General features: G+C 47.7%; 1 protein-coding gene across 1 annotated transcript in view; it reads left to right on the top strand.

Moving 5' to 3' along the window:
• Window positions 1-26872, top strand: part of spef2 (sperm flagellar 2) — a 314152-nt gene that overhangs the window by 272044 nt on the left and 15236 nt on the right. The window lies entirely within an intron of this gene.

Consider the following 26872-nt stretch of genomic DNA (forward strand, 5'->3'; position numbering starts at 1 on the left):
ATTAGTAGAGAGGTCAATAACCAGGGGGTATTGATTTAAGATAAGACGTAGAAGGCTAAGAGGGGAGTTGAGGAGAAATTTTTTCACCTAGAGGGTGGGGGGAGTCTGTAACTCACTGCCTGAAAGGGTGGTTGAGTCAGAAACTCCTGTAACATTTAAGAAGTATTTAGATATTCACTTGTGTTGCCAAAGCCTCCAGGGCTATGGACTAAGTGCTGGAAAATGGGATTAGTGTAGTCAGATCTTTGATGACTGGCATGGACATGATAGGCCAAATGGCCTCCTTCTGTGCTGTAAACATCTATGAGTCTATGAGCCTAACAAAATACCTCAGATGCTACAAATCTGAAATATCAAAAGGAATTTCTGGAAATACTCAGCAAGCCTTCAGCCGAAATCACATTTTACATCAAAAGCCAGCATGGATTTACTCAAGGTAAATTGTGAATAACTAACTTGATTGGGCTTGTTGATAAGATTACAGAGAGAGTTGATGAGGGCAGTGTGGTTGATGTGGTGTACATGGACTTCCACAAGGTGTTTGATAAAGTGTCACATAACAGGCTTCTTGGCAAGGTTGAAGCCCATAGAATAAAAAGGACAGTGGCATGATGGGTACGAAATTGGCTGAGTGACAGGTAACAGAGAGGAGTGGTGAAAGGTTGTTTCTCTGACTAAGTAAAGTGTAGGATGGGATTCCCCAGTGGTCAGTACTGGGACCACAGCTTTTCCTGATATATATTAATGATCTTGACCTTGGTGTATTGGGAACAATTTCAAAATTTGCAGATGTCACAAAACTTGGAAGCATTGTGAACTGTGAGGAGGACAGTGTAGAACTTCAAAAGGACATAGACAAGTTGGTAGAATGGGTGGACAGGTGGTAGATGAAGTTCAATGCAGAGGAATGTGAAGTGATTCATTTTGGTAGGAAGAACATGGGAGACAATATAAAATAAAGGGTACAATTCTAAAGGGGGTGCAGGAGCAGAGGGAACTGGATGTATATGTGCATAAACCATTGAAGGTGGCAGGACAGGTTGAGAGAGGAGTTAATAAACATAAGCTGGCTTTATTAATATGGGTATAGAGTACAAGAGCAGGGAGGTAATGCTGTACCTGCATTCTAAATTTTTGAGATTTATGTATCAGGACATGTATCAGATCCCTCTGTGCCACCAACTTCTCATTCTCTCTCCATTTAAATAAAATGCTTTTCTATTCTTCCTGTCAAAATGGACAAGTTCACGTTTTCCCACATTATATTCCATCTACCAATTTTTTGCCCACTAACTTAACCTATCCATGTGTAAGCTCTATGTCCTCTTGAAAATTTACTTTCCGACCTATCTTTGTGTCATCAGCAAATTTAGCAACTATACATTTGGCCCCTTCATCCAAATCATTGGGCAGAATTTTTCACGTATGGGCGTGTACTTGAGCGTGAAATAACACACAATAACGCCAGGCAAGCGTCCCGACATCATCGCATGCTTGTGCAATAATTTGGTCGGTGGGTGCACGCAGGACTCAGAGCCGCACCCACCATTAATTAAGAGGCCAGTTAAGGCTCTTAAGAACACAATTGTCACCAATTTAACATTGCACGTGCGATTTTGCACTCATCGCACGGGTAAATCGGGCAGACAGCCAGCCGACAATTTGCAAAACCTTATCCAAGGGCAGGATGAAAAGGGTCAGCAGCATTGCCAGTGTGAGTAGGGAGGAGTTTTGTAGGTAATTTGCTGCTGGTGGCTTATTGGTACTTGGCAGCTTCATCCCTGTTCAGGGCTTCATTGTTTGCATTTCCAGGCTTCATTTCAGGACTCATTGGTGTCTCCAAGGCCCCTGGAGGATTCAGACCATGTGGAGCCTTCCAGATATCAGACAGCCTTCCCTTACCCTGGTAATGGGGATTGTGGTCTCCGCTGGAGACACCTCCTCTGAGGAGGAAGAGAGGGGCAGAAGGGAGAGGAGGCCAGGTGTCCAGGGGAGGGACCTATGGGAGGAGAGGCGTGGGCACAAGGGGCACAGGGCCAGCAGGTAGTCCAAGACAAAGGGGGCTGCAGAAGACGCCACATCCTACTGCCAGGGTTTATAGGCGGCGATGCAGCTACCTCAATATGTCCGAGGTGCAATGCCAAAGGAGGTTCCATCTCTCCAGGGAGACCATGACCCCCGTCTGTCAGATGATTGGGCCTGAGATCAGCTCCAACTGTGTGGGTGGACACCCCATGCCAGTGGCTCTGAAGGTCACAGTTGCCCTTAACTTCTCCGGCTCTTTCCAGGGCTCAGTGGGATTCTGCGCGGAGTCTCCCAATCAGCTGTCCACAGTTGCGTCAAGCTGGTGACAGAAGCTCTGTTCAGGCGGGTAATGACATTTATTCATTTCTGTACTGATGAGTCCAACCAGGCTGAGCGAGCCAGAGGCTTTGCAGCGATTGCTGGCTTCCCCCATGGCCAGGGTGCTATAGACTGTACACATGTGGCCATCAAGGTGCCAGCGGGTGAGCCCGGTGCCTTCGTCAACAGGAAGGGCTTCCACTCCATGAACGTGCAGATAGTGTCTGATCACAGGATGCAGATTCTGCAAGTCTGTGCAAGGTACCCAGGCAGCTCCCTCGACGCCTGCATCCTCAGACACTCCCAGGTGCCGGGGCTCTTCAGTGCTCCAGCCCGGCTGGATGGATGGCTGCTGGGTGACAAGGGCTATCCCTTGAAAAAGTGGCTCATGACGCCTCTCCGTCACACAGAGACAGAGCAGTGGTACAATAGGAATCATGCCTCCACAAGGGCGGTGGTTGAGAGAACCATAGGTCTTCTCAAGTTACATTTCCAATGCCTGGACCTTACAGGGAAAGCCCTACAACACCCCCCAGAGGGGGTATCACTGATAGTGGTTGTATGCTGCACTCTCCACAATCTGGCACTGGCAAGGGGGGGACCCACTGGAGGAAGAGGATCTTAACGCAGCTCCACAGGCTACAGAGGATGAATGCAGTAGGGAGTTAGAAGAGGAGCACAGTGAGGAGAATGCTGAGGATGTGGAGACAGACCTCCATAGTCTCCAGGGAGGCAGAGACACCAGGGGTGCCCTGATCCAACGTTCCTTCAGCTAGGCTGCCAAAGATCTGCTTCCACCTCATGCCAGGGCTGCCGTCTCCATCCTAGATCCCAGGAATGACCCTTTCCTTTCCCCCCAAGATACACTCAGTGCCTGTGCAATGAAGTTTCGAGCCACCCATGTCCAGCATTACATACTGGCCTGCCCTGCACCTACAAAACAAATGAAGCATACTCAGGCCAATAACACAACAGCAAATGTAATATAATGTTGGAACTCACAGATTATGAACAGAACAATATCTGGTATTGGCAGTCACGCCATTAAAAAAAGTAAATAAAAAGGGGGAACAAAAGATCACCTGTGACCAGTCCCTCTTGTGCTTAAGGTGCTTTAAACTTACGTTTATGGATGCTACATCTCCCCTCGCTGGCACCGGCATTGAAGACAGCTGCTGACTCTGCTGTTTTATTGGCCTCAATGACCTTGGCAGTCGACCTCTGGCCCGTGGAGCCTGTGCTGGCCCTCCCTGTGGGGGGAGCGGCCAGTGCCAAGGCTGGCATCTCCCCAGTCATCACAGCCTCATCAGATGCCACGGTCAATAGAGGGGCGGAGGAGCTGCTGTCATCATCCAGAGCGCCCTGAGAGGAGCCCGCAGAGATGGCAGGCAGCTTGTGCGCCAAAGTGAGGTCACTGTGGACCTCCCTGCTCACCATTGATGGATGGGCACCAAGATGGGATACCAGGTGCCTCATCCATCTCCCACACGGACACTGACCATCTGGTCGCCACATTATAGGAAGGATGTGATTGCACTGGACGGGGTGCAGAGGAGATTCACCAGGATGTTGCCTGGGATGAAACATTTAAGTTATGAAGAGAGGTTGGATAGATTTGGGTTGTTTTTGTTGGAGCAGAGAAGACTGAGGGGCGACCCGATGGAGGTGTACAAGATTATGACGGGCATGGACAGGGTGGATAGGGAGCAGCTGTTCCCCTTAGCTGAAGGGTCAGTCATGAGGAACACAAGTTCAAGGTGAGGGGCAGGAGGTTTAGGGGGGATGTGAGGAAAACCCTTTTTACCCAGAGGGTGGTGACGGTCTGGAATGCGCTGCCTGGGAGGGTGGTGGAGGCGGGTTGCCTCACATCCTTTAAAAAGTACCTAGATGAGCACTTGGCACATCATAACATTCAAGGCTATGGGCCAAGTTCTGGTAAATGGGATTAGGTAGGTAGGTCAGGTGTTTCTCAAGTGTCGGTGCAGACTCGATGGGCCGAAGGACCTCTTCTGCACAGTCTGATTCTGTGACTATGGCTAATCTTCACTTTATTTCTTTTAATTTGATACTATCCTTTACTTCCTTACTTAGCCACAGGTGGTGCATTCTTTTCAAAGGGCCTTTCATTCTCACCAGAATATATCTTTGCTGATCGTTATGAAATATCTCCTTATGAGTCTGACACTATTTCTCTACTATTCTACCTTTTAACCTGCTTTCCCAGTTCACTTTAGCCAGCTCTGTCATCATACCCTTCTACTTGTTTTATTTAAATTTACAACACTAGTCTTGGACCCACAATACTCACCCTCAAACTGAATGTGAATTTCTATAATGTTATGATTACTGTTGCCTAGAGGTTCCTTAACTATGAGATCATTAATTAATCCTGTCTCATTGCACATGTCCAGGTCCAGAATAACCTGCTCTCTGGTTGGCACTAGAATGCACCACTCCAAGAATTGTCCTGAATACAGTCAATAAACACATCATCCGAGGCTACCTTTGCTAATCTAATTCATCCAATCTATATGAAGATTAAAATCCCATGATTATTGCAGTACCTTTCTGACAAGCCCCCATTATTTCTTCCAGTTTACTCTGTTCTACAGTGTAACTACTATTAGGGGGCTTACTACCCCCACAAGTTAATTTTTACCTTTGTTAATTCTTATCTCTACCCAAACCAATTCTACATACTGATCTTCTGAACTATCATCTCTCACATGTTGTACAAATGACATCTTAAATTAACAGAGCTACTCCACCACCTTCACCTAGCTCCGTGTCCTCCCGAAATGTCAAATACTCTTCAGTTTCAGGTACCAGCCTTGGTCACCTTGTAACCATGTTACAGAAATGGCTATCAGGTCATAGATATTTATTTTTATTTAAGCTACCAATTCATCCATTTTGTTCTGAATGCAACCTGCATTCAGAAACAGAGCCTTTAACTCTGTCTTTTTTACCATTGTTGCACACCCTGTCCTTATCTCCTGGTGTATTCTTAGGTTTGTACTCTCTGTCCCTTCCTGAAACACACCACTTATCATTACCCAGATCATTACACTGCTCTATTATCTCATTGTTGCCCTTTGATTTACTACATCCATGCTCACGTGATCCCTTCCCCTCTCTATTCAGTTTAAAGCCCTCGCTACTGCCCGAGTTATACGACTCGCCAGAACACTGATCCCAGTGTGGGTCAGATAAAGACCATCCCAACAGTACAGCTCCTACTTTCCACAGTACTAGTGCCAGTACCCCAGAAACCCAATCCTTCCACAATGTCTTTGAGCCCCGCATTAATATCTCTGATCTCCTTTTCCCTATGCCAATTCACTCGTGGCTGAGGTAATAACTCAGACATTATTACTTTTGAGGTTCTGCTTTGTAATTTGGTCCCTAGCTGCTCATAATTCCTAAGCAGAACCCCTTTCCTAGTCCTATCTATGTTGTTGGTACCTAAGTGGGAACAGGTAGGAGATTGATAACAGTGCCACTGGGGAGCCAGCCGGGAGATAGAAAACAGTGGGAAAGAAGAGGCAGTCGGGAGAGTGAAAACAGCGGGAGTGGAGAAAAGTTCGGGAGATTGAAAACAGTGGGTGTAGAGACACAGTCGGGAGATTGAAAACAGCGCAAGTGGAGTATTATGAAAGAGCTTTTTGATAAAGTTGAGTTATTTAAAAATCCCAAAGGTGACCATAATATGATAGAATTTACCCTGCAATTTGAGAGGAAAAAGCTGGAATCAGATGTAACAGTATTACAGTTGAATAAAGGCAACTACAGAGGGATGAGGGAGGAGCTGGCCAGAATTGACTGGGAGATGAGCCTAGCAGGAAAGACAGTGGAACAGCAATGGTAGGAGTTTCTGGGAGTAATTTGGGAGACACAGCAAAAATTCATCCCTAGGAAGAAGAAGCATACTAAAGGGAGGACGAGGTAACCATGGCTGACAAGGGAAGTCAGGGACAGCATAAAAGCTAAAGAGAAAGCATACAATGCGGCGAAGAGCAGTGGGAAACCAGGGGATTGGGAAGCCTACAAAGACCAACAGAGGACAACCAAAAAAGAAATAAGGAGGGAGAACGTTAAATATGAGGGTAAACTAGCCAGTAATATAAAAGAAGATTGCAAGAGTTTTTTTTAGATATATAAAGGGTAAGAGAGAGGCAAAAGTGGACATTGGGCCGCTGGAAAATGACGCTGGAGAAGTAGTAGTGGGGAACAAAGAAATGGCGGAGGAACAGAATAGGTACTTTGCGTCAATCTTCACGGTGGAAGACACGAGTGACATCCCCAAAGTTCAAGAGAGTCGGGGGGCAGAGGTGAGTATGGTGGCCATTACCAAGGAGAAGGTGCTAAGAAAACTGAAAGGTCTGAAGGTGGATAAATCACCTGGGCCAGATGGATTACACCCCAGAGTTCTGAAGGAGATAGCTGAAGAGATAGTGGAGGCGTTAGTGGTGATCTTTCAGGAATCACTGGAGTCAGGGAGGGTCCCAGAGGACTGGAAAATTGCTAATGTAACCCCCCTGTTTAAGAAGGGAGTGAGGCAAAAGATGGGAAATTACAGGCCGATTAGCCTGACCTCGGTCATTGGTAAGATTTCAGAGTCCATTATTAAGGATGAGATTTCAGAATACTTGGAAGTAAATGGTAAAATAGCGCAAAGTCAGCATGGTTTCATCAAGGGGAGGTCATGCCTGACAAATCTGTTAGAATTCTTTGAGGAGGTAACGAGTAGGTTAGACAAAGGAGAGCCAGTGGATGTTATCTACTTGGACTTCCAGAAGGCGTTTGACAAGGTGCTGCACAGGAGGCTGCTCAGTAAGATAAGAGCCCATGGTGTTAGAGGCAAGGTACTAGCATGGATAGAAGATTGGCTGTCTGGCAGGAGGCAGAGAGTGGGGATAAGGGGGTCCTTCTCAGGATGGCGGCCGGTGACTAGTGGAGTTCCGCAGGGGTCAGTGTTGGGACCACAACTTTTCACTTTATACATTAATGATCTAGATGAAGGAACTGAGGGCATCCTGGCTAAGTTTGCAGATGATACAAAAATAGGTGGAGGGACAGGTAGTATTGAGGAGGCGGGGAGGTTACAGAAGGATTTGGACAGGTTAGGAGAATGGGCAAAGAAGTGGCAGATGGAATACAATGTGGGGAAGTGTGAGGTCATGCACTTTGGTAGGAAGAATAGAGGCATAGACTATTTTCTGAATGGGGAGAGAATTCAGAAATCTGGAGTGCAAAGGGACTTGGGAGTCCTAGTCCAGGATTCTCTTAAGGTTAACTTGCATGTTGAGTCGGTAGTTAGGAAGGCAAATGCAATGTTGGCATTTATTTTGAGAGGACTAGAATATAAAAGCAGGGATGTGCTGCTGAGGCTTTATAAGGCTCTGGTCAGACCACATTTAAAATATTGTGAGCAATTTTGGACGCCGTATCTCAGGAAGGATGTGCTGGCCCTCTGGAGAGGGTCCAGAGGAGGTTCACGAGAATGATCCCAGGAATGAAAGGCTTAACTTATGAGGAACGTTTGAGGACTCTGGGTCTATACTCAATGGAGTTTAGAAGGATGAGGGGGGATCTGATTGAAACTTACAGAATACCGAAAGGCCTGGATAGAGTGGACGTGGGGAAGATGTTTCCATTAGTAGGAAAGACTAGGACCCGAGGGCACAGCCTCAGAGTAAAGGGAAGACCTTTTAGAACAGAGGTGAGGAGAAACTTTTTTAGCCAGAGAGTGGTGAATCTATGGAATTCATTGCCACAGAAGGCTGTGGAGGCCAGGTCATTGAGTGTACTTAAGACCGAGATAGATAGGTTCTTGATTGGTAAGGGGATCAAAAGTTATGGGGAGAAGGCGGGAGAATGGGGTTGAGAAACTTATCAGCCATGACTGAATGGCGGAGCAGACTCGATGGGCAGAATGGCCTAATTTCTGCTTCTATGTCTTATGGTCTTAAGGTCTTACCAAATTCCCAAACTAACTTCCATTAAGGCAACAGCAACCCATAGACTGAACCAGGCACCAGGCAAAGTATTTTCACCTTACAAATTCAAAATGAGGTTCCTCTCGCTTTGGTTCCTATGAAGACAGCTGTAGGCTTACCGCTGCATTGATCTTACATTGCTTCTGTTCTACACACACACAACTGCTATCCTTATGCCTAGCACAGCTCATTGAATGTAAATCCTCATTGTGTCACCAGCGTCTTCTAACAAAATCACAGAGCAGAAGAGGCCCTTCGGCCCATCGAGTCTGCACCGACACCTCAAAAACACCTGACCTACCTACCTAATCCCATTTACCAGCACTTGGCACATAGCCTTGAATGTTATGACGTGCCAAGTGCTCATCTAGGTACTTTTTAAAGGATGTGAGGCAACCCGCTTCCACCACCCTCTCAGGCAGTGCATTCCAGGCCGTCACCACCTTCTGGGTAAAAAAGTTTTTCCTCACATCCCCCCTAAACCTCCTGCCTCTCACCTTGAAATTATGCCCCCTTGTGACTGACCCTCCAACTAAGGGGAACAGCTGCTCCCTATCCACCCTGTCCAAGCCCCACATAATCTTGTACACCTCCATCAGGTCGCCTCTCAGTCTTCTCTGCTCCAACGAAAACAACCCAAATCTATCCAACCTCTCTTCATAACTTAAATGTTTCATCCCAGGCAACATCCTGTTGAATCTCCTCTGCACCCCCTCCAGTGCAATCTCATCCTTCCTATAATGTGGCGACCAGAGCTGCACACAGTACTCCAGCTGTGGCCTCACCAAGGTTCTATACAACTCCAACATAACCTCCCTACTTTTGTAATTTATGCCTCAATTGATAAAGGCCTTTTTCACCACCCCACTAACATGCCCCTCAGCCTTCAGAGATCTATGGACACACACGCCAAGGTCCCTTTGTTCCTCAGAACTTCCTAGTGTCATGACCTTCATTGAATACTTCCTTGTCAAATTACTCCTTCCAAAGTGTATCACCTCACACTTTTCAGGGCTAAATTCCATCTGCCACTTATCTGCCCATTTGACCATCCCGTCTATATCTTCCTGTAGCCCAAGACACTCAACCTCACTGTTAACCACCCGGCCAATCTTTGTGTCATCCGCAAACTTACTAATCCTACCCCCCACATAGTCATCTATGTCGTTTATATAAATGACAAATAATAGGGGACCGAGCACAGATCCCTGTGGTACGCCACTGGACACTGGCTTCCAGTCACTAAAGCATCCTTCTGTCATCACCCTCTGCCTCCTACAACTAAGCCAATTTTGAATCCACCTTATCAAATGACCCTGTATCCCATGTACCTTTGCCTTCTTTATAAGTCTCCCATGTGGGACCTTGTCAAAGGCTTTGCTGAAATCCATATAAACTACATCAACTGCACTACCCTCATCTACACACCTGGTCACCTCCTCAAAAAATTCAATCAAATTTGTTAGGCATGACCTCCCTCTGACAAAGCCATGCTGACTATCCCTGATCAAACCTTGCCTCTCCAAGTGGAAATAGATTCTCTCCTTCAGAAATTTCTCCAATAGTTTCCCTACCACTGACGTGAGACTCACTGGCCTGTAGTTCCCTGGCTTATCTCTACAACCCTTCTTAAATAGCGGAACCATATTAGCTGTTCTCCAGTCCTCTGGCACCTCCCTCGTGGCCAGAGAGGAATTAAAAATTCAGGTCAGAGCCCCTGCGATCTCCTCCCTTGCCTCCCTCAGCAGTCTGGGACACAAATCATCCGGACCTGGAGATTTGTTCACTTTTAAGCCTGCCAACACCTCCAATACCTTGTCACCCCCTATATCAATTTGCTCAAGAAATCTCTCCCCGAGTTCGATACCCTCATCCTCATTCTCTTAGGCGAAGACGGACGTGAAATATTCATTCAACACTCTAGCGATGTCCTCTGGCTCCACCCATAGATTGCCCCCTTGGTCCCTTATGGGCCCTACTCTTTCCCTGGTTATCCTCTTCCCATTGATATACTTATAGAATATCTTGGGATTTTCCCTACTTTTACCAGCCAGAGCTTTCTCATATCCCCTCTTTGCTCTCCTAATTGCTTTCTTAAGCTCCACCCTGCACTTTCTGTACTCCACTAATGTCTCTGCTGATTTGCTTCCCTTGTACCTGCTAAAAGCCTCTCTTTTCCTTCTCATCGTAACCTGAATATCTCTGGTCATCCATGATTCTCTGGTCTTGTTACTCCTTCCTATCACCCTAGAGGGAACATGTTGAGCCTATACCCTCCCCATTTCCTTTTTGAACACCCCCCACTGTTCCTCTGTAGATTTCCCCACAAGCAGCTGTTCCCAGTCTACCTTGGCCAGATCCTGCCTTATTTTACTAAAATCCACTCTCCCCCTATCCAAAACATTTTTTTGCAACTTGTCGATTTCTTTGTCCATAACAAACTTAAACTGTATCATGTTGTGGTCGCTATCACTAAAATGCTCCCCCACCACCACCTCAGTCACCTGTCCGGCTTCATTCCCCAGAATTATGTCCAGCACTGCGCCGTCCCTTGTTGGACCCTCTACATATTGACCTAAAAAGTTCTCCTGTGCACATTTCAAGAAATCCACTCCATCCAAGCCCTTAACACTATATCTATCCCAATTAATGTTTGGAAAGTTGAAATCACCTAATATAATTACCCTATTGTTATTGTTTTTACACATCTCCACAAATTGTGCACATATTCGCTCCTCAATTTCCCGCTGACTATCTGGGGGTCTATAATAAACACCTAATAATGTGTTTGCATCTTTTTTATTCCTAAGCTCTACCCACAAAGCTTCATTCGATGCCCCCTCCAAGATATCATCTTTCCTTACTGCAGTAACTGACTCCTTAACTAATAATGCAACTCCTCCTCCTCTTTTACCCCCTCCCCTGTCTCGCCTGAAGATTCTATATCCCAGAATGTTGAGCTGCCAATCCTGCCCTTTCCTCAACCACATCTCAGTGATGGCTATTATATCACAATTCCATGTGTCAATCCTCTCCCTTAACTCATCTGTTTTACCTGTAATACTCCTGGCATTAAAGTAGAGGCCATCCAGCCTTGCCTTACTCCCTTGAAGCTTATTGCAGCTGTACTCCCTCTGACTTGATTGTTTTACTGTATTATGATGTGTCCCTATTCTGCTAACATTCTGTGTCCCCTCCACCTGCTGAATTAGTTTAAACTCCTCCCAACAGCACTAGCAAACCCGCCCGCAAGGACATTCGTCCTGCTCTGGTTCAGATGTGGACCGTCCCGCTTGTTCAGGTCCCACCTTCCCCAGAAACAGTCCCAGTGATCCAGGAATCTAAAACCTTCCCTCCTGCACCAACTCTTAAGCCTAACAATAAAACCCTTTTCATAATACCAATTTTATTAGTTATATCATCAAATTGCTTGGTCTCTGCTAGCTAGGTGTCAGATTTAATTCGCCTTCTTGAATGCTCTATCCAAAAAATCCAAATGCACTCTACCTCTCTTCCATCTCAAAACTAGTACACATCAAAGCACCCAGACTAACTGGCTTTAATCCAATTTAGACACACCCACAAACTAAACCTCCATTTTATAAGAAAAATATTTTCCAATAATATTATATACATTAATAGCTTCATGGCAGGAGAGGCAATCAAGAGTGTGAAAACACTATGAGTAGAGAGGCTATTGGGAGATTGAAAACTGCATGAGAGGAGAGGCAGTCGGGAGATTGAAAATAGTCAAGAGGAGAGGCAGTCAGGAGATTGAAAACAGCACGAGCGGAGAGACAGTCAGGAGATTGAAAACAGAGCGAGAGGAGAGACAGTCGGGAGAATGAAAACAGCACGAGAGGAGAGACAGTCAAGAGATTGAATACAGCGCGAGAGGAGAGACAGTCGGGAGATTGAAAACAGCACAAGAGGAGAGACAGTCGGGAGATTGAAAACAGCATGAGAGGAGAGACAGTCGGGAGATTGAAAACAGTGCGAGAGGAGAGACAGTCGGGAGATTGAAAACAGCACGAGAGGAGAGACAGTCGGGAGATTGAAAACAGCACAAGAGGAGAGACAGTCGGGAGATTGAAAACAGCACGAGAGGAGAGACAGTCGGGAGATTGAAAACAGCACGAGAGGAGAGACAGTCGGGAGATTGAAAACAGCACGAGAGGAGAGACAGTCGGGAGATTGAAAACAGCACGAGAGGAGAGACAGTCGGGAGATTGAAAACAGCACGAGAGGAGAGACAGTCGGGAGATTGAAAACAGCACAAGAGGAGAGACAGTCGGGAGATTGAAAACAGCACGAGAGGAGAAGCAGTCAGGAGATTGAAAACAGCACGAGAGGAGAGGCAGTCAGGAGATTGAAAACAGCACGAGAGGAGAGACAGTCGGGAGATTGAAAACAGCGCGAGAGGAGAGACAGTCGGGAGATTGAAAACAGCACGAGAGGAGAGACAGTCGGGAGATTGAAAACAGCACGAGAGGAGAGGCAGTCAGGAGATTGAAAACAGCACGAGAGGAGAGACAGTCAGGAGATTGAAAACAGCACGAGAGGAGAGACAGTCGGGAGATTGAAAACAGTGCAAGAGGAGAGGCAGTCGGGAGATTGAAAACAGCGCGAGAGGAGAGACAGTCAGGAGATTGAAAACAGCACGAGAGGAGAGACAGTCGGGAGATTGAATACAGCGCGAGAGGAGAGACAGTCAAGAGATTGAAAACAGCACGAGAGGAGAGACAGTCAAGAGATTGAAAACAGTGCAAGAGGAGAGGCAGTCGGGAGATTGAAAACAGCGCGAGAGGAGAGACAGTCAAGAGATTGAAAACAGTGCAAGAGGAGAGGCAGTCAAGAGATTGAAAACAGCGCGAGAGGAGAGGCAGTCGGGAGATTGAATACAGCGCGAGAGGAGAGACAGTTGAGAGATTGAAAACAGCACGAGAGGAGAGACAGTCAAGAGATTGAAAACAGCACGAGAGGAGAGACAGTCGGGAGATTGAATACAGCACGAGAGGAGAGACAGTCGGGAGATTGAATACAGCACAAGAGGAGAGACAGTCAAGAGATTGAAAACAGCGCGAGAGGAGAGACAGTCGGGAGATTGAAAACAGCGCGAGAGGAGAGACAGTCGGGAGATTGAAAACAGCGCGAGAGGAGAGACAGTCGGGAGATTGAAAACAGCGCGAGAGGAGAGACAGTCGGGAGATTGAATACAGCGCGAGAGGAGAGACAGTCAAGAGATTGAAAACAGCGCGAGAGGAGAGACAGTCGGGAGATTGAAAACAGCACAAGAGGAGAGATAGTCAAGAGATTGAAAACAGCGCGAGAGGAGAGACAGTCAAGAGATTGAAAACAGTGCAAGAGGAGAGACAGTTGAGAGATTGAAAACAGCACGAGAGGAGAGGCAGTCGGGAGATTGAATACAGCGCGAGAGGAGAGACAGTTGAGAGATTGAAAACAGCGCGAGAGGAGAAGCAGTCGGGAGATTGAAAACAGAGGGGAGGAGGAAGAGTGGAAGAGCTATAGCAGTATGGGGTTCCATTGTTAGGGGAATATTCAGGTGCCTCCGCAGCCATAGACGTGACTCCAGGATGATATGTAGCCTCCCTGTTGCCAGTGTCAAGGATGCCACAGAGCGGCTGCAGGGCATTCTTTTTGGGGAGGGTGAACAGCCAGAGGTCGTGGTCAACATTGGGGCCAACGACATAGGTAGGAAAAGTGATGAGGCCCTGAAAGCAAATCTTAGGGAGTTAGGAAGGGAATTAAAAAGCAGGACGTCAAGAGCAGTGATCTCAGGATTACTCCCAGAGCCACCTGCTAGTGAGCTTAAGAATAGGAAGATTGAGCAGATCAGTATGCGGCTGGAGAAATGGCATAGAAGGGAGGGCTTTAGATTTCTGACACATTGGGACTGGTTCTGGGGCAGGTGGGACCTGTACAAAAAGAACAGGTTACACATTAACAGGGCTGGGACTAATGTCCTCGCGGGGATGTTTGCTAGTGCTGTTGGGGAGGGTTTAAACTCAATTGGCAGGGAGATGGGAGCCTGAGGGGAAATTCAGAGAGGAGAGGAGAAAAACCAGCAGTGGGCAGTAGAGAAGTATTAACTGATAAGGAGGATATATCAGAGAGAAGTATCATGGTAGATAGAATACTTGGAGAGTTTGATAGAATTAGAGTAGGCTATAGTAAGTCAAAAAATGTCCCCCCTCAGCTGATGAATCAGTGCTTCCTCTGTGTTGATCACCCCTTGGAGGAAGCACTGAGGGTGGCGAGGGTACAGAATGTACTCTGGGTGGGGGACTTCAATGTCCATCACCAAGAGTGGCTCAGTAGCAACACTACTGACCGAGCTGGCAGACTCCTAAAGGACATAGCTGCTAGACTGGGTCTACGGCAGGTGGTGAGGGAACCAACAAGAGGGAAAACTTACTTGACCTCATCCTCACCAACTTGCTTGCCACTGGTGCATCTGTCCATCACAACATTTAAGAAGTATTTAGATGAGCACCTGAAATGCCATAGCATACAGGGCTATGGGCCAAGTGCTGGAAAATGGGATTAGAATAGATAGGTGCTTGATGGCCAGCACGGACATGATGGGCTGAAAGGCCTGTTTCTGTGCTGTATAACTCTATGACTCTATTGTATCAGTAGGAGTAACCACTGCACAGTCACTGTGGAGACGAAGTCCCATCTTCACATTGAGGATACCCTCCATCGTGTTGTGTGGCACTATCACCATGCTAAATGGGATAGATTTCAAACAGATCTAGCAACTCAAGACTGGGCATCCATGAGGCACTGTGGGCCATCAACAGCAGCAGAATTGTACTCGAACACAATCTGTAACCTCATGGCCCAGCATATCCCCCACTCTACCATTACCATCAAGCCAGGGGATCAGCTCTGGTTTAATGAAGAGTGCAGGAGGGCATGCCAGGAGCAGCACCAGGCACACCTAAAAATGAGCTACAATGCAGGACCACTTGCGTGCCAAACAGCATAAGCAGCAAGTGATAGACAGAGTTAAGCAATTCCATAACAAACGGATCAGATCTAAGCTCTGCAGTCCTGCCACATCCAGTCGTGAATGGTGGTGGACAATTAAACAACTCACTGGAGGAGGAGGCTCCACAAATATCCCCATCCTCAATGAGGATGCCCAGTACATCAGTGCAAAAGATAAGGCTGAAGCATTTGCTACAATCTTCAGCCAGAAGTGCCGAGTGGATGAAGCAAGAAACGGCTGAAGGCACTGGATACTGTAAAGGCTATGAGCCCTGACAATATTCCTGCAATAGTACTGAAGATTTGTGCTCCAGAACTTGCCGCACCCCTAGCCAAGCTGTCCCAGTACAGCTACAACACTGGCATCTACCCAGCTATTTGGAAAATTGTCCATGTATGTCCTGTACACAAAAAGCAGGACAAATCCAACTCAGCCAATTATCATCCCATCAGTCTACTCCCGATCATCAATAAAGTAATGGAAGGGGCCATCAACAGTGCTATCAAATGGCACTTGCTTAGCAATAACCTGCTCACTGATGCTCAGTTTGGGTTCCAGCAAGGTCACTCAGCTCCTGACTTCGATACAGCCTTGGTTCAAACATGGACAAAGGAGCTGAACTCCCGACGTGAGGTGAGAGTGTTAGTCCTTGTCATCAAGGCAGCATTTGATCAAGTGTGGCATCAAAGAGCCCTAGCAAAACTGGAATCAATGGGAATCGGAGAAAACTCTCCACTGGCTGGAGTCATACTTAGCACAAAGGAAAATGGCTGTAGTTGTTGGAGGTCAGTCATCTCAGCTCCAGGACATCACTGCAGGAGTTCCTCAGGGTAGTGTCCTAGGCCCAACCATCTTCAGCTGCTTCATCAATGACCTTCCTTCCATCATAAGGTCAGAAGTGGAGTTGTTTGCTGACGATTGCACAATGTTCAGCACCATTCGTAACTCCTCAGATACTGAAGCAGTCCATGTCCAAATGCAGCAAGACCTGGACAATATCCAGGCTTGGGCTGACAAGTGGCAGGTAACATTTGTGCCACAAAAGTGTCAGGCAAAGACCATTTCCAACAAGAGAGTATCCAATCATTGCCCCTTGACATTCAATGGCATTACCATCACTGAATCCCCCACTATCAACATCCTGGGGGTTACCATTGACCAGAAACTGAACTGGACTAGCCATATAAATACTGTGGCTACAAGAGCAGGTCAGAGGCTGGGAATCCAGCAGATAGTAACTTACCTCCTGACTCCTCAAAGCCTGTCCGCCATCTACAAGACGCAGGTCAGGAGTGTGATGGAATATTCCCCACTTGCCTGGATGAGTGCAGCTCCCACAACACTGATAAAGATTGATTGAAAGGAAAAAAAGGTGGGAGAGTGGCAGTATTGATTAGAGATGGCATTACAGTACTGGAGAGAGAGGATGTACCAGAGGGGTCAAGAACAGAATCTCTCTAGCTAGAGGTAAGGAATGAAAAAGGTGCAATAACATTGATCGGTGTAGTATATAGATTACCAACTAGTGGAAGGGATGTAGAGAAACAAATTTCCAAAGAAATTACAGAGAGGCTTAAGAATTATAGAGTAATTATAATGGGGAACTTCAATTATCCAAATATAGACTTGGATAGGAATAGTGCAAAAGGACAAGAGGGGTGAGAGTTCCTGAAATGTGTTCAGGATAATTTTCTGCAGCAGTATGTTTCCAGTCCAACGAGAGGGCAGGCATTGTTGGACCTGGTTGTGGGGAATGATCCAAGTGGATCCAATAACGGTGGGACTGCATTTAGGGGACCGTGCCCATTGTATCATCAGGTTCTGTTTGCCCATGGAAAAGGACAAGGAACAACCCAGAGCAGGGAGAATTAATTGGGGGAAAGCCAACATGGATGGGATGAGACTGTATCTGAATCGAGTGAGTTGGAATCAAATGGTGGTTGAACAATGGGCTTCCTTCAATGAAACGGTATTGTAGGCAATGCCAAGATATATTTCCTTAAAGGGGAAAGGTAGGACAAATAAATCCAGACCACCTTGGATAGCGAGTGTTAGAATCATATCTCACAAGAGTGAAGTTTTCTTTTAGAAAGTGGGAGGATTTGGCATTCTCATCCCTTCACAGTTGGTTTTCCCACAATTAATTATCCCTCGTAATGGACTTGATTTTCCAGACAGGTTTTTCATTAGAAACATCGAACTTTATTTACAGGCTGCAGCAGCAGTTACAGACTTCCATCAAGCTCCACAACTAAAAGAAGATCTCCCACTCTAAGGTTCCCCGTGCTTAAAGCTGATTCGTTCACACTGTCACGTGATCCTATACAACACAATATGTCTTAAAGTCGACGTCACTACATTCCTGTGACGTCGGGTGAGGTACCGACGTAATCGTGCACTCACACGATATTTCAGTAGGCGGGCGTGCTCAGGAGTTGGCAGTGACAGAGTCACATGAGGTGACATGTTTTTTAACATTTGAAAATTCTTTATTTTGAAATTTTTAAATCTTCAGCTCCCCAAGGCAGCTCTGTGCCTCAGGGAGCGTTTCTAGCGTTCACCTGCGCGTATGCACGAAGTTCCCCGCTCAATCCCCCCCACCTCCCCACACAGAGGCAGCACTGCAGCACATGGGTCACGCTGAGCAGGCCTTCATTGGCCCCCAGCAAGAAATCGCGGTCCCAGCCCGATCGCGGGCCACAGTCAGCTTCCCAGCCGCTCCCACTCACCCCCACCGAGTCCACCCGACGAGGACTAAATCCTGGCCTATAGTTTGGCCAAGTTAAAAAAAAGAGACTCCAGAGAGAGGGCAACTCCAACAAGGGCAACAGGAGGCCCCAGAGGGAGGGCAACCAGAAATAAACAGTTGAAAGAACAGTTGATTGTCCTTTAAGATCAAATGCAAAAAGGATCTGTAACCATTCAGCAACATGAAGAAATAAAGACCGCCTTAAACAGTAAAAGAAACTCAAAGAGGGCTCAGTGGAAGCTCTGGTAAATGAAGAGGGCTCAGGGGAAGTCCTGGTAATCAGAGAGGGATCACAGGAAACCCTGGTAATCGGAGAGGGTTCACAGGAAACCCTGGTAATTGGAGAGGGTTCACAGGAAACCCTGGTAATCAGAGAGGGATCACAGGAAACCCTGGTAATCGGAGAGGGTTCACAGAAAACCCTGGTAATCGGAGAGGGGTCACAGGAAACCCTGGTAATTGGAGAGGGCTCACAGGAAACCCTGGTACTCGGAGAGGGCAAACAGGAAACCCTGGTAATTGGAGAGGGGTCACAGGACACCCCAGTAATCGGAGAGGGGTCACAGGAAACCCTGGGAGCCGTGTATAGCTGGATACAGCCAGGAGACAGGAGTTCAGTGAAACTCCAAGGCAGGGCCAGCTCAGTGAAACTAGCTGTCTAGCAAAGAGCTGCAGAATCAGCTGAATGAAGCAAAAGTTGTATAACTTTCCAAGATGCAAGTTGGTGACCTCGTATAATAGTTTCTGTGACCGGAGCCTTGTCGTACAATGTAGAAGTGGAGGGCCGGATCACCCACAACCAGGTGGATCATTTGAGAGGAAGGGAGAAACTCCAACCCAATGATTACACAACACCTGTAACCATTGTAGAACCCATGGTCCCTATTCAAATTCTTCAACCAAGGACAGACATACCAGATATCTCTGTTGGGAGTAGATAACACTGAACTGCCTGTGTCTAAAGCGGTACCTGATGTTGCTGCAGTCCCAGATAATGTGCATCCTGTAAAAGATTCGAAAGTTATGGAGCCACAACGTTACACTTGGATCAGGAAACCACCTGAAAGACTGAAATTATAATTCTGTATCCCGTGTATATATTTGTAATGTCATGAAGGTAGATGTCCTTGTAAATAGAAACTCTACAAAAAAATTAAACGGGGAGGAATGTAGTAATTGTAGCTTTAAGGAATGTAGTGACTGTGGCTTTAAGACATATTGTGTTGTATAGGATCACATGACAGTGTGAACGAATCAGCTCTAAGCACGGGGAACCTTAGAGTGGGAGATCTTCTTTTAGTTGTGGAGCTTGATGGAAGCCTGTAACTGCTGCTGCAGCTTGTAAATAAAGTTCAATGTTTCTAATGAGAAACCTGTCTGGAAAATCAAGTCCATAACAAGGGATAATTAATTGTGGGAAAGCCAACTGTGAAGGGATGAGAATGTGTCTGATTCACGTGAGGTGGAATCAAATGTTGCCAGAAAAGACAGTGGCTGATCAATGGGCCACCTTCAAAGAAAAAATATTGCAGGCAATGTCAAGGTATATTCCCTTGAAGGGGAAAGGTAGGAAAAATAAATCCAGAGCATCCTGGATGACGAGAGAGATAGAGGTGAGGATGAAAATGAAGAAGTACGCATATGACAGGTGTCAGGTAGAAAATACAATGGAGAATCAGGCTGAATATAGAAGGATTAGAGGGGAAGTGAAAAAAATTAATTATAAAACCAAAGAGGGAGCATGAAAAGGGACTGGCAGTGAACATAAAAGGTAATTCCAAGCTCATCTATAAGCATATAAATAATAAAATGGTCAATTAGGGACAAAAAAGGGACTTGCAGGTGGAGACTGGACAAATAGCGGAGGTGTTAAACAAGTACTTTACAAAGAAAGGAGATGCCACCCAGGCCAAGATGAAAGAGGAGGTAACTGGTGTACTAGAAGAATTTACAATTGAGCAGGAGGAGATGTTAGAAAGGCTACCTTTACTTAAAATACTTAAAATAGATAAGGTACCAGGACCTGTCGTAAAAGTCCATCTGCTTCACTAATGTCTTTTAGGGAAGGAAATCTGCTGGCCTACATGTGACCCACAGCAATTTGGTTGACTCTTAAAATGCTTTCTGAAATCACCTTCTCAAGGGCAATAAATGCTGGCCTAGCCAGTGATGCCCTCATCCCATGATTGAATAATATAAACAAAAGACACAGGGGTGATGCCAGAGGACTGGAGAATTGCGAATGTTACACCCTTGTTCAAAAAAGGGGTGCAGGAATAAAGCCGACAACTATGAAGCAGCCTTCTGGAAACTATCGTTCGGGACAAATCAATAGTCACTTAGAAAAGTGCAGGATTAATTAAGGAAAGCCAGCCAGGATTTATTAAGGGGAAATCATTTTTAATGAACTTGCTGGAGTTTTTTGTTGGTGGATTGGGCAGACAAGTGGCAGATGAAGTTCAATGCAGAGAAGTGTGAGGTGATTCATTTTGGCAGGAAGAATATGGTGAGACAGTATGAAATAAAGGGAGAGCCTCTTTTTTGAGGAGGTAACAGAGAAGGTTGATAAAGACAATGCTGTTGATGTGGTGCATATGGATTTTCAAAAGGCATTTGATACAGTGCCACACAACAGACTTGTGAGCAAAATTCTAGCTCATGGAATAAAAGGGAGAGTAGGCAGTCGGATAAGAAATTGGCTGAGTGACAGGAAACAGAGAGTAGCGATAAATGGATGTTTTTCAGATTGGAGGGAGGTTTGTAGTGGAGTTCCCTAGGGGTCAGTGTTGGGACCCTTGCTCTTCCTGATATATATTAATGACCTAGACTGTGGTGTGCAGGGCATCATTTCAAAATTTGCAGATGATACCAAGATTGGAAATGTTAACTGTGACGAGGATAGTCTTGAACTTCAAGAGGATATAGACATGTTGGTGGTTTGGACAGACAAGTGGCAGATGCAGTTCAGTGCAGAGAAGTGTGAGGTGATTCATTTTGGCAGGAAGAATATGGTGAGACAGTATAAAATAAAGGGAGAGCCTCTGAAGGAGGTACAGGAACAGAGGAACCTCGGTGTATATATACACAAGTCTTTGAAGATGGCAGGGCATGTTGAGAGAGCAGTTAATAAAGCATATGGTATCTTAGGCTTTATTAATTGGAACATTGAGTACAAGAGTAAGGAGGTCATGTTATATAAGACAGTCAGGCCTCATCTGGAATACTGTGTCCAGTTATGGGCGCCATACTTGAGGAAGGATGTGAAGGCATTGGAGAGAGCACAGGGGCGATTCACAAGAACAATTCCAGGGATAAAGAACTGTAGCTATGAAGATAGATTGCAGAGATTACGACTGTTTTCCTTGGAGAAAAGAAGGCTGAGAGGAGATTTGATAGAGGTATTGAAGATCCTAAGGGGTATGGACAGGGCAAATAGTGAGAAACTGTTCCCACTCAAGAGAATATCAAGAACTAGCGAGCACAGATTCAAAATAATGGGCAAAGGGAGCAAATGTTGATGTGAGGAAAAAGTGTTTCATCCAGAGGGCAGTTGGAGTCTGGAACGAACTTCCTGAGAGGGTGGTGCAGGCAGGTTCGATCGAGGTATTCAAACAGGAATTGGATTGCTATCGGAAAAGAAAGAATGTGCGAAGTTATGAGGATAAGGCAGGGGAGTGGGACTCGGTGGAATGTTCTTTCAGAGAGCCAGTGCAGACTTGATGGGCCAAAAGGCCTCCTACTGCACTGTAAAGATTCTGTGATTCTACCATGTTTCCAGCACAACCACTGGATCCTCCCCCTCCCTGCAAGTCCTTCCCCATTCCAGAGCAGATGTCCCGGACTATGGCACCGGGCAGACAACAAAGCCATCTGGATTCACACGCTCGGCTACAGAGAACTATGTCTATTCCCCTGACTTGACTGTCACCTACTGCCACTACATTCCTATTAACTCCCCTGCCTTGAATGACTTCCTGTACCATGGTGCCATTGTCAGTTCCCTCAGCCACCCTGCAGCCCTCACTCTCATCCATACAAGCTGCAAGAACCTCAAACCTGTTGGATAATTATTCAGACTGAGGCTGGAATCATCCCAGATGGTAGTGGGCGGAGAAAATGACGTTTTACCCACTGGCCACACTGGTGGTTCCTCATGCCGTATTGTGCCAATCCTGCCGCATTCATTATGCATTTCCCGGGAAACACGCTGTTTCCATGGCGAGTGGGCTCTCATGTGCCCACCACACCATCACCCCGCTGCTTCATCACGCCGGGCACCACGTTTAAAGTGCAGCCGCACAGCCAGGACTGCCACAAAAAAGACAGATAGAGAGGTTGGGTCTGTTCTCCTTGGAGAGGAGAAGGCTGAGAGCAGACTCAATAGAGATGTTCAAAATCATGAGGGGGCTGGACAGAGTGGATAGGGAGAAGCTGTTCCCGCTTGTAAAAGGATCAAGAACGAGAGGGCACAGATTTAAAATGATTTGCAAAAGAAGCAAATGTGACTTGAGAAAATACTTTTTCACACAGCGAGTGGTTGGGGTCTGGAATACACAGCTTGGAAGTGCAGACATGATGGGCCGAATGGCCTCCTTCTGTGCCGTTAAAATTCTGAGATTCTGAAGACAGGATGGCCCCAAAAGGCAAAAAGACTGCAGCCCCCCAGTTTAGTGACACGTCCCTTGAATGCCTTTTGAACACGGTGGAGGCCCACCATGATGTTCTCTACTCCCGCTCTGCCTAAAGGAAGGGCAGCATCATCACCAATCCAGCCTCAGAGGCAGTGCCAGCGGTGGTCAGCGCCAATGCCCTGCAAAAGAGGACAGCCACCCAGTGCTGCTACAGGATGATGGTCCCATCCGCTCCGCCAGGGTAAGTCACTCTTCTCACCACTCTCAACTCACACACTCACAAACCCATCACACATCCACAGGGATCTCACACTGCAAGGGACAACACCACTAACCCTCACACACACCCTCACATCTCCATCAGGCTCATATTCTCTGGAGCTTGTATCCTCATCCCGTCCATGGTGCCGCTCACCACACAAACATTCCAGGCAGCACCATGTGTCCTACTCACACTCTCTCCATCTGTTTTCATGCAGGAGAAGCTGGTTCACAACAGCAGGGAGAGGTCCCAGACCGGGGGTGGAGTGGCCCACATTCAGTCCCTCACTCACTTTGAAGAGTGGCCATTGCGCTGACTGGTGAGGACATGGACTGTGCCTGTGGTGATGGTGAGGTCGGCAGTGAACACCCTCACGAGGATCCTGCACCACATCATCCCTCTCTCAACACAACTGGGAGTGTCTCTCTCTCCTGCTCCTGACTCTGCTGCCAGGCACTCATTATCCCTACTTTGGTTCACAGGGAGCTCTGCCTGTGACACCCTCAGCCAGCCAGTCCCTCAACTCCATCCAGGTCCTCACCTCCAGCCAAGAGGACACCTCCTCCATTGAAGAGCTGGAAATAAACAGCCTGGGTGACCCGGCACAGCGCTTACCCACACCCTCCACCAGCGCAGAGACACACACCTCGGGGTGACCTAGATTTAGAGCAGGCTCAGGTTCACAATCTGGTGGTCACCACACGGACACGTGTCCACAGCAGGGGGAGGCAGGTTCAGCCGAGCTCCCCGGCACTCGGAGGGCTGCTGGGGAAGAGGCATCTGTGAGGTCCGAGTCAGATGACAAGCCTCTGGATTTGGCTTTCCAGCTCATCGTGGAGAGTCAGCAAGAGGAAGGGGAACATCACACAGAGCTGTTGGAAGACCTCAATAGAGTGGCTCATGAGTCGGAGGAGTGTGCCTGGCTGCTCTCTGATGAAGTGGTGCCCACACTTGCCGATCTGGAGGTGCCCATGGGGAGAATGGCGGACGCCATGGAGACCCTGGTCCAGCAGAACGTGGAGATGCGCGTAGACCTGCACTCCATCACGGGAGCCATGGGTGAGTTCCCGCAGTGGCAACACGAGAGGGAAACGAGGAACATCAATGTCCCTCCAGGTGCTCCTTCCCCTCAAGGAGTCAGGCTGGGGCCCTCGGGCACCCGAAAGGAGGAGGAGCAGCAGCTGGACAGACCTGGGTCATCCACTCAGGAATCTCAGAGGCTGTCCTCTCCCTCCATGTCCCCTTTGCCTGTGACCCCCTCAACCTCGTCCTCTGTCACTGCAGAGGGAGCAGTTGGCCAATGGCTGATTATGGAGGGAAGCGTGTGTGTGGCAGGGCCTTTCAGAGCCTCATGCAAGCATTCTCCCAAGCACGTGGATACTTCACATTTCACACTCACCTCAATGCCCTGAGCATTAGAATGCTGCCTGCTGGGGTTTGCTTTTGGTTGTCCCTCTGAGCTGACCTACACCTCCGCCCACCCACTGACCACACTCCCATGCAGCACCTGATCTCACCCACCACAACTCTCGCTTCACTTTCGATTTAGACAGCGTGGTAGTGGTTCACTTTTTCATTCGCTCCCCGATCTTTTCCCCCCACCCACCCCGAGTCCCCCTTTTCCTTTCCCCTATCACTGTTGACCCCAATTGCATCACTTTCTACCTCCGCTCCGTGACCTACCAGCTACAACACTTTTCCTTCAGTGATGTCGAGGTGAATGTGTGAGTTCCCTTCCTTCCCAAAAATCCCACCCCATCCACATTAACCTTCCCGACTTCCTTCCCAGCCTCAGGGATCGCGTCTGCCTCTGAGTCCTCACCAGCCACCCTCGCCATCCCTTCTACCAATACCGTCGAACCCTCACCCTCCCACCCTACTGCCTCACACTGCCTCCTCTCATTATCACCATTCCCTCACACCACACCCACCCTCAGTTCGCTCCCCATCAGAGCCTTGCATGTTCACCTGGACATTTCCCTCCCGCCCCTTCCGGACCACTTCCCCACTTGGAACCCCTTCCCCTCTTGGAATATTTTCCACGTCCCCCTCCCCATACTCCGCCCACTCCCCCCTTAGTCCTCCCCTCCCCCATACTCCCCCTCTGCTTAGTCCTTCCCCCTTCCTGACGTGTTCAGAAACCCTTACTTCTCCCTCCAACCATACTCTTTCCCCCTTCCCGACTCCTTCCTCCACCCTTATTCTTCCTCCGCACTTACTCCCTCTCCTCTCTACACTCCTTCCTCCCCCGGTCTCCCTCCCCTCTCCACACTCCCTCCTACCCCAGACTTCTTCTCTCTCTGCACTCCTTGCCACCTCTGAAAACCTCCCCTTACACCTTCCACCCCCATACACACCCCTTCCCAGTTGCTGTTTTGTCCCTTGTTACCCCCTCCTCCCCCATAAACCCTCCCCCAACCTCCCCCCTCCTGACACCTTCATGCCCCCCCAAACCTCATCCCCACCCCCCGACACATTCATTCCCTCCTCCCAACCTCCCCAAACACCTTCATTCCCCCCCTCCCAGCTTCAACCTATGCCACATACCTTCATCTCCCAGTTGATCCTAGACCTTCCTCTCCCACCCCCCTCAACCATCATCCAATGTGAGCAGACCCTCAACCATAACTTTCCAGCTTCTGTGAGCTGCTTCACAGTACAGCCACGTCCATGAGAACCCACCAGCATGCCATGGACGTTCCTTCAGGATCCCATTGCTGCCGGGCTGCTGCATCTTCTGCTCCTCGGATGTCCGCAATGTGAGCAAAGCCCTGTCAGTAAGTCCCGACTTCTGCACGTCACAGTTGTCAAGACGCGTTCTGCACTGGCGCGCAATCGTGCCAACGTGGGCGGACGGTCCAGCGGGAGGGGGATGAGTCCGGCAGGCTGGCCTTTTAATCAGATGCAGATGTATTACAATGAGATTCCCAAGGTCTGAAGGCGGGAAACGCAGACCACCATCGACAGGCTGAGCAGACGATCACAACATCGTGAAACCCACTTCTGGCCTTCTTGCCATATTGTCCGCCTGAGCACAGCTGACGCCAGCAGTCGTGGACCAATCTGTTCTGAGGCTCCTCCAGCACCTTAGGAATGTGAGGGCTTTAGAGATGATGAAGAAAAGATTCACGAGAATGGGAATAAGAAACTTGGGTTACATGGATAAATTGGAGAAGCTGAGCTATTCTCCTTAGAGAAGAGAAGGTTGAATGGATCACAATGAATATACCTGCAGAGGTGTTCAAAATCATCAGGGGCCAGGACAGAATAGATAAACAGAAACCATTCCTATTAGTGGAAGGATCAGGAACCAGAGGGCACAGATTTAAGATAAGTGGCAAAAAAACCAAAAGTGACATGAAGAAAAGTTTTGTTACACAGCGAGTAGTTAGGATCTGGAATGGGCTGCCTGAGAGTGTGGTGGAGACAGGGTAAATCGAGTGGTTAGTGTCTGGAATGCACTGCCTGAGAGTGTGGTGGAGACAGGGTCAATCGAGTGGTTAGTGTCTGGAATGCACTGCCTGAGAGTGTGGTGGAGACAGGGTCAATCGAGTGGTTAGGATCTGGAATGGGCTGCCTGAGAGTGTGGTGGAGACAGGGTCAATCGAGTGGTTAGGATCTAGAGTGCACTGCCTGAGAGTGTGGTGGAGACAGGGTCAATCGAGTGGTTAGGGTCTGGAATGCACTGCCTGAGAGTGTGGTGGAGACAGGGTCAATCGAGTGGTTAGGATCTGGAATGCACTGTCTGAGTGTGTGGTGGAGACAGGGTCAATCGATGCTTTCAGAGGGAATTGGATCATTATATGAAAAGGAAAAATTTGCAGGGCTCCAGGAAAAGGGAGAGGAATGGGATCAGTGAGTTGCTCTTGACGA

Source organism: Cetorhinus maximus, chromosome 2, assembly GCF_964194155.1.
Source record: "Cetorhinus maximus chromosome 2, sCetMax3.hap1.1, whole genome shotgun sequence".
In the NCBI taxonomy this organism is placed as follows: Eukaryota; Metazoa; Chordata; class Chondrichthyes; order Lamniformes; family Cetorhinidae; genus Cetorhinus; species Cetorhinus maximus.